We start from the raw sequence: 9,082 nt of genomic DNA, 5'->3' as shown, positions 1-9,082 counted from the left end.
TTTGAAATTTAAAATTTTAAATTTCATAACCACTGAGCTGCCTACAACTAAACTCTCTAAAATAGAAAACATTATTTTTATATAGTTCTATATCGAAATTTAAAACTTTTGCAGTGGAATGTCCCATATGTATATTTTAGTACAATGCTACTATGTGTTGTAGTGTTTATTTTTTTTTGGTTATTTATTCTTTCGAATGTATTTATACAAACAAAAAACTAGGCTATAAGACTACAAAATGTGTACTTATCTATATATATATGTTTTTAATATCTGCCAATAATTAAATATTGATTTTTAATCATTACCCCTGGAAGTTTTTTTTCTTTATAGTGCAATTAAGCTTATGTCGTAAGTGTAATAAATTATTTTAATTGATTTTTTTTTCTTTATGTTTTTGAAAACATAAAAAGTAAATGGCAAACGGGTCATGTAAACGATTTAAAAGAATATCATAGATATATTACAAATATATTTTATTTTGTTTAACTTTTATATTTATACAAGCTGACTCGATGTAATTCGCTACATACATTCCTTCCCATCCCGGGAAGGAATGGAAGAAGTTTCCGATCGGATACCTGAGACTGCACTTGAGGTCCAGTGCGATCCACTGCTTCCAGCGGCACAGCCTTGGTTTGACGAAACCCTAGTACAAAACCTAGTTACACGGATGGATCTAAGGTAGAGGAGAGAGTGGGCCTGGGGGTCTACATTGAGAACCAGAGACTGAAATCTGTTTTAGACTGCCTGTCCATAATACGGTCCTGCAGGCAGAGATCCGGGTGTTCACGGATTGCGTTGCTAACGCGAGGACGTCGAGTATGAACATCTTTACGGACAGTAAACAACCAGGAAGGTAAGATCACGGAAAGTCTTGGAATGTAGGAAGGATATTAATGCCTTCTCTGAGGGCGTTTGAGTGCCGGGCCATAGCGGAGTAACTGGGAATGAGAAAGCAGACGATTTGGCAGTGAAGGCCAGAGAACTGCCGTCAATAAACTTGGTTATTCCGAAGCCTTTCGGGTCGACGAAACAGTCGGTAGGATGGCGAAAATCCTATGGGTAGATTCAGATCGTAAGAAAACGAGGCTGAGGGGAAGTAAGAAGGAGTTTAGTACAGCTTCGGTATCATAACGATAGATACACATAGGACTAAGAGATCACTTATGTAAAATCGGTGCGGCAAGTGTAGGGCATGCGGAGAAGATGATGACACGTTGGAGCATTTCCTATATCGTTGCCCGGCTTTCGCGGTTAATAGATACCGGCAGTTAGGTTGGGACACAATACCATTCATGAGCTAACATAGGTGCGTGGCATGGAAAACAATTAAGGATTTTGTAAGTAGCAGGGATACATTACTAAACATTTTTTTTCGAGGTTAGGTTAGGTTAGTTTAGGTTGAAAAAGAGGGTGCGGATATTAATCCGCCCCATGTCACTATGGACATACACCTAAGCCATGTGGCAATGCAAGTCAAGCTCTTGCATTTTTGGCAAAAAAGTTGGCATTTTGGGCAAAAAAAAGTTACGTTACGATTCGCATCATCTTTGAAAAAGTACAGTCCAATGGTGCCACCTGCCCATAAACCGCACCAAACAGTGACCTTTTCTGGATGCATTGGTAGCTCTTGCAATGGTTCTGGCTGATCTTCACTCCAAAATCGACAATTCTACTTTCTACTTATTTCCGTACTCATTGGCCAAAAATGAGCTTTGTCGCTGAACACAAATTTTCGATAAAAAAGTGGATCTAACTTTCCAAGAGCCCATTCACCAAAAATTCTGCGTTGCGGTGGGTCATTCGGCTTCAATTCTTGCACCAGCTGTATTTTGAAAGCCTTCACACCTAAATCATTCCGCAAAATTGTCCACGTAGTTGAGTTACTAAGGCGAACGGCGACGAATCCATAATTGAAGGTCATCATTAACACTGGCCAATACAGCTGCAATATTTTCTTCAGTTCGCACTCTACCATTGTTAATTTGGTGCGAAATTTAGTCACAATAGCTTGAATAGCCGCTTCAGTGAGTCAATTAAACTTACCATTTGATAATAAAATTCAATAATGTGCAAGCGTTGTTCGTTTGTAAGACGATTCATGGTTAAATTATAGACCAAACTGAAGATGTTTGACAGTGAAATAAAAAACACGAAACGTGCGTGAGCTGTTTAAACCAGTGTTGCCAAAAATATAATAGCTAAAAAATCACCCTTTATATAAGAGGAGAAAATCTTAAGTCCAGCCGAAGGCCGCTTGATTTCTCCCTCTTTGGAATGCAATGCTCTTATCTAGTACAGAAATTTATAACAAAAATTTACGACAAGCAAAATATCACGAAGATTTGCTTTTATTATAACCGTGCAACGTCTCACTTCAACATATCAAACGTTAGCCATAAACGTTGTATTATTGAGCGTAACTAACTTTGTTTGTTGTAAAACCTAGAGCTGCATCGCCTACGGTAAAAGAGCATTTCTTTTTTGTAAAACCTAAAAACACTGATAAAACTGTTTCGATAGCCGCAAACAAATATTCGTTATGCGGACCAACAAATATTCTCTTTTGTCTCTCCTACTAGAGAAAAAGGGTGAGTAATTGGTAGACCATTAATTGGCAAAAATACTCACACTTTTGCACATAACGTACATAAGAAAATAGTCCCAAGCAGGCCCATGGGCTTGCAGATAATTTCAAATGTTTGCTCATCACTGGAATAGACAGATTTTCACACACAACATTTTGTTCCTATTTTTTGATTGACCAAAGAGCAGTCAGTATGTTAAGCAGTCCTGCCAAGTGCGGATGATAAACTCGGAAAGTGACAATTTTTTAAGTCTCGCCTGAGGTACAAAAATGCCGAGCCTCCGTCTGACCTACATAGTGCCCAAAATTTGTGTTCATTTGTAAAGTCACTTACATACTTACCTTAAATACTTCCACTATATTGCTTTCAATATTAGCTATATTTACAACATTTATATTCATCCCACAAATCAATGTGGCTACAGGTCTAAAAAAATTTGCCAAAAACCTAAAAAACCATCTATTTTGTCGCTTCATTTCACTTAACATACATATAAACGCCTTGCCACACATACATATTAACACTTTTTTTTAAATATCCATAACCATCACAATTTATTGACTAAAATATTGATGAGAACGCAAATCTATCTGTGGGGGCGGAATTATTCAAAATTATTACCACTTACCCCCCAAAATTGCTCTCTTAAACTTGTGATTGAATGGGTTTGCCATATAAATGAGAATTTAATTTGCTTTTATGTACCGACCAAAATGTCTGAAGACTAAATGGAAAGATGCAAAAACAAAAACAAAAATATATTTTTTTCGGCACTTTATTGTATTGTCCAAAATTGAAACAGAAATAGAATAAATGACCTTATTTTGTTTTTCTAAGGTTTCCCAGTTAAGTTTATTCATTTCCTTTACACATTTCTTTGGCCATTTATCATGGCTAATAGAGATGGTGATGTGCAGTTTTCCTTAAAATACATATAATGAATTTGTTGTACCATGGGATGACAAAGGAAAGACTGAACATCCATTTGAAGATTTAGAGATGCACTTTCTATGAAATGGTATTCATTCACCGTTTTTGCAAAAGTGTACATGTATGTAACTAAAAGTCTGCTCCATTTGTTAAATTGATTTTTAAGAAAAACCTTTGCAAATCCTTGCTGTTATACCCACTACCATTGGATGGGGATATACTAATCTAGTCATTCCGTTTGTAGCACCTGGAAATATTAGTCTAAGGCGCCAAAAAGTGTATATATTCTTGATCGTCTCAATGCTGTGAGTCGATCTAGCCATGTCCGTCCGTCCGTCTGTCGAAATCACGATAGCGGTCGAACGCGTAAAGTAAGCCGCTTGAAATTTTGCACAGCTTCCAACTATTGATGGAGGCCATCGTACCACAGAGGTATGTGGTACGATGGCCTCCATGTCCGCCTATAACAGCCTATAACGCTGAACGCCTGGGTTCGAATCCTGGCAGGAACATCAGAAAAATTTTCAGCGGTGGTTATCACCTCATAGTGCTGGCGACATTTGTGAGGTACTTTGCCATATAAAAACTTTTTCCCAAAGAGGTGTCGCTCTGCGGTACGCCGTTCGGAGGTCTCTTATCATTGAGATTAATATCGAATCGGACAGTACTCATTGATTTGTGAGAAATTTGCCCCAGTTTCTAAGTGGAATATCCATGGACAAGTTTGCAGTTTTACTAACTATTGAAGTAGGTCGTTGGAGATTGCAAATGGGCCATATCGGTTCAGATTTGGATATAGCTCCCATATAAACTGATCTCACGATTAGACTTCTTGAGCCTCTGGAAGCCGCACTTTTTATCCGATTTGTCTGAAATTTTGTATGTGGTGTTCTGTTATAACTTCTAACAATTGTGCTCAGTACGGTCTAAATCGGTCTATAACCTGATATAGCTCCCATTTAAACCGATCTTCCGATTTAACTTCTGAGTCCTTACAAGCCGAAAAATTTTTCCGATTTGATTGAAATTTTGCATGTTGTATTCCATTATGACTTCAAACAACTGTGCCATGTATGGACCAAATCGGTCTATAACCTGATATAGCTCCCATTTAAACCGATCTTCCGATTTAACTTCTTGAGTCCTTACAAGCCGCAAACTGATCTCACGATTAGACTTCTTGAGCCTCTGAAAGCCGCACTTTTTATCCGATTTGTCTGAATTTTTGTATGTGGTGTTCTGTTATAAATTCTAATAACTGTGCTCAATACGGTCTAAATCGGCCTATAACCTGATATAGCTCCCATTTAAACCGATCTTCCGATTTAACTTCTTGAGTCCTTACAAGCCGCAAATTTTTATCCGATTTGGCTGAAATTTTACATGTGGTATTCCGCTATGACTTCCAACAACAGTGCCAGGGGGTCTAAATCGGTCTATAACCTGATATAGCTCCCATATAAACCTATCTCCAGATTTGACTTCTTGAACCAAATCGGTCTGTAACCTGATGTAGCTTCCAGATCTCCCGATTTTACTTCTTGAACCCTTACAGGCGGCGATTTGTCCGATTTGGCTAAAATTTTGCATGCGGGGTTCTATTACGACTTCCAACAACTGTGCCAATTACAATCCAAATCAGTCTATAACCTGAAATAACTCCAATATATACCGGTCTCTCGACCAGCCTTGTTCGGTTCCTAGAAGCTTTAATTTTTGCTGGTTTGACAGAAGGTTGGTATGTAGAATAAAATTATGCCCTTCAACTAAATTTATTTTGTAAACATTTTTAGCAGAATCCATGGTGGTGGGTTCCCAAGATTCGGCTCGGCCGAACTTAGCACGCTTTTACTTGTTTTTCTGTTTATTTCGTATACGGTAAAGAATGGACGAAATACATCGTTGTATTGTAAAATAGCACATTGGGAAGAAGTAGTGCGGTGAAAACTTCTCATGGTTTTAATATCGGAACAATTATTTTTGTAGTTTAGCAAAGTTGTCTAAAAGTTAGTCTATTTTTAGATCTTTATCACCAATACTTAGGTTTGATATGGGAAAACTAAAATCTAATTTTGTATAATTTGTTAAAAAAATGTCGTTTTGCATTTTCTTTGTAAATTTTTTTACTTTGCTATAATTTTGTCGAAACTGTTTGCCCTTGTTATCATGCTAATACCTTAAAAGACACTATGAAAGCAGAGAACCTCTACGATATTAAAAAGAACACACAGTTCACACAAGTAATAATAGTCTTATACTGGATAATGGCGAAAGCTGAGTTTTTATTTCGTTATGTGGACACCAGCATATTAGATATCCTTGTGTAATCCTTTTCAACAAATATGTGTTCTCTGCATTCTTCTTATTCACTCACTTACACTTGCATATGTAGAGTAAATGATTTTATTTTGCATTGCTTGGCATCACTTCACTTCTTGTGGGAAGCAAATAGCAGCAGGGTATCATTTACATGCTGCTGTGAGAAATAATTTGCAAATTGCACGAGATATGATCACTATGCACGCACCATTTAGAATATAATTATATTGCACTGACTACCTTTACCTTAGGATTTTTAGCTGTGGTTTTTACGGAAAGTCTTATTATTCTTTCACGTGCACTTTGCACATGTCCTCCCGTATACTCTCATTGCATACATCCAATTTGGTTTGGCGTCAGCGAACTGGAATAATTACTATTTGCATAATAATGGAGGAATGTTTTTTTTTTGAATAAAAATAAATAAAAATCCCAAAAGTGAAAAATAGTTTAATGTAATGTAATAGTTTAATGTATGTGGTAGGTATTTAAGCTTTTGAGGTAAGTTTGTAATGTGATAAGAGAGTGAGTGGCAAATGGTAATAATTTGCCATATAAATTTCAAGTGCAGAGTGTCTGTTTTTAGGGCATACACCTTTTTAAATCCCAGTTACCTAGAGCGGCAAAATGTCAATAGTCTACGCTTGATGCACAGACCAGTCTGAGAACAGCGTTATATGTGTGTTATCCACACAGCTGGAAAATCTGGCATTGGGTAAAAAGAGTTGCGGAAAATGTTAGACTAAGTGTCAAGCTCCCCTTGAAGAACCGGCAGCTAACTTTCTTTCGGCCTTGTAATAAAATAGAAAATTAAGAAGTAAAAACGCATTAAGTTTGGCTGTACTCAACTTTGGATACCCACCGCTAAATGGTGGATTTTTAGCTTATATTTTTGGCAATACTGGTTTTAACAGCTCACTCACGTTTTGTGTTTTGTTTTACGGTCACACATCTTCAGTTTAGTCTATAACCATAAATCGTCTTTCGAACAGCGCTTGCAAATTATTGAATTTAACGAAAGTCTTAATGCGTGCTCTGTTATGACAGTTCATTGCGCACCTCTTCACTTTTTACGACAAAGCTCATTTTGGGCTCAATAGGTATGTAAATAAGTAGAATTGTCGATTTTGGAGTGAAGATCAGCCAGAAGCATTGCAAGAGCTTCCAATCCAGAAAAAGTCACAATTTGGTTTATGGGCTGGTGGGATCATTGGACCGTACTTCTTCAAATATAATGCGAATCGTTACGTAACTGTTCTTTGCCCAAAATGCAAGAGCATCACTTGCATGACATGTGGTTTCAACAAGACGGTGCCACATACCACACAGCACGCGTAACAATGGCCTTATTGAGAAGCGAGTTCGGTGAATATTTTATTTCACGTTCGGGATCGGTCAATTGGCAGCCTAGACCGTGTGATTCAACGCTTTTAGACAATTTTTTTGGGGGGCTATGTAAAAGCTCATGTCTATACAGACAAGTCCGCTTTAATTGACGCATTGAAAGACGACATTGAAGCAATTAATCGCGAGATGCCGTCCGTAATGTTGGCAAGAGTATGCCAAAATTGGACTAAGCGGAGGGACCACTAAAGGCGCAGTCACGGTCAACATTTGCATGAACTAATCTTCAAACATTAAATTACAATATATGGATCTTACTATCGATTAAAATAAAGATTTCATGCTTTTTACTGATTTTTTTTTTTTTGAAGTTTCCTATAGCCTTAAAAAAAATCACCCTTTACTATATCCTTTGTAATATATAAATATGGGTCGATCTGGATCATACTTATTTTAGGTATAGAAGAGCCTTACACAAGCGAAATTGGTAAATAACTCCAATTTTTAATGGATTAAGTTAGGTCAAGAAGAGGGTGCGGATATTAATCCGCCTCATGTCACTAAGGAAATACACCTAATCGAGTAATCGGGCTGTTGTGCGCTCTGAATACTAATAAAGTAACCTCGAAACTGAAAATCTGCGTTAGGAATTCCGAGCTACTTACAAAAATCTTAATTGTTTCTATGCCACGCCCTATGCCACAATGACATAGGAAATGCTCCAACGTCTCACCATGCCCTACACCATAGAACAGCAGCAAGCCACCTTATAAATAAGTGCACATGGTAGACATGCAGCGAATACAAGCTCACATCTTATACTAAATAGCAATCGTTGTTGATGCTTACGACTCTCAACGACCAAAATATTGTATAAAATACTCCTTTAAATTCGTTGAGCTATTGTAAGTGTTTTTGTTGATGATCATAAAATGATTGCTGGCCGTATTTTATATTTTGAGCAATACTCACGAGGGCTCACATTGACCGTAACTGAATAGAAGATACATACACCTAACTACCGTTCTAAGTTATGAGAGCTGAAATTTATTTGCTTGCTTTGTAATGGCTTGGGTTAAGAAAAAAGTGGAAGGGAGTTTGTCATTTTTGAACAAACGGAGATAGGCAGCAAGTACATCAATGATAAAAGCAATTCTGATTCCATAAATAAAAAAGCAAGCCCTAAAAACAAAAGACGTATACCTATGCCACTCAACAAAACTTGATGTCTCATTCCTCTGCTTGCTTTGGCTCTCATCTGAGTGCAAACAACACGAGACATCCGTCGACTAAATTGAAAATCACATCCACTGAATGATTACTAATTCGTTCGCGCATTTATCACTCTATTGTATTTGTGCGTGTGTTTCTAGCTAACTTTGTTTTAATGTGGCATGCGATACAGACAATTGCTTTGGCCAAAGTGGTTAGTGAGTGGCAAATTTTGAGTCTCATGCAGTTCTATGCCCTACACCGATTTGGCATAAGTGAGCTCGTAGTCCTATGTGTCACTTTTTCTTCCTTTCAGTAATAGCCTCATATTCTCACGATCTTTATCTCCCCATCGGATTTTCACCATCCTACCCACCGTTTCGCTGTTCCACAGGGTTACATGCGCATTCGTCGCCCAGACCTTTATCTCGGACTGAGTCAATCCGAAAGCCTTTGGGTTAACCAAATTTATTGACTGCAATTCTCTGACCTTCACTGCCAAATCGTCTGCTTTCTCATTCCCAGTTACTCCGCTATGGCCCGGCACCCAAACGATGCGGATCGTGCCATACTTAGAGAAGGCGTTCATCTCATTTTTACATTCCAAGACTGTTCGTGATTCGTGATTAACCGTCCGTTTGTTATTGCCCTTATGGCCTGTTTACTATCCGTATAGATGTTCATAC

Source organism: Stomoxys calcitrans, chromosome 2 (genome assembly GCF_963082655.1).
Source record: "Stomoxys calcitrans chromosome 2, idStoCalc2.1, whole genome shotgun sequence".
In the NCBI taxonomy this organism is placed as follows: Eukaryota; Metazoa; Arthropoda; class Insecta; order Diptera; family Muscidae; genus Stomoxys; species Stomoxys calcitrans.
This window is presented reverse-complemented; position numbering follows the sequence as displayed.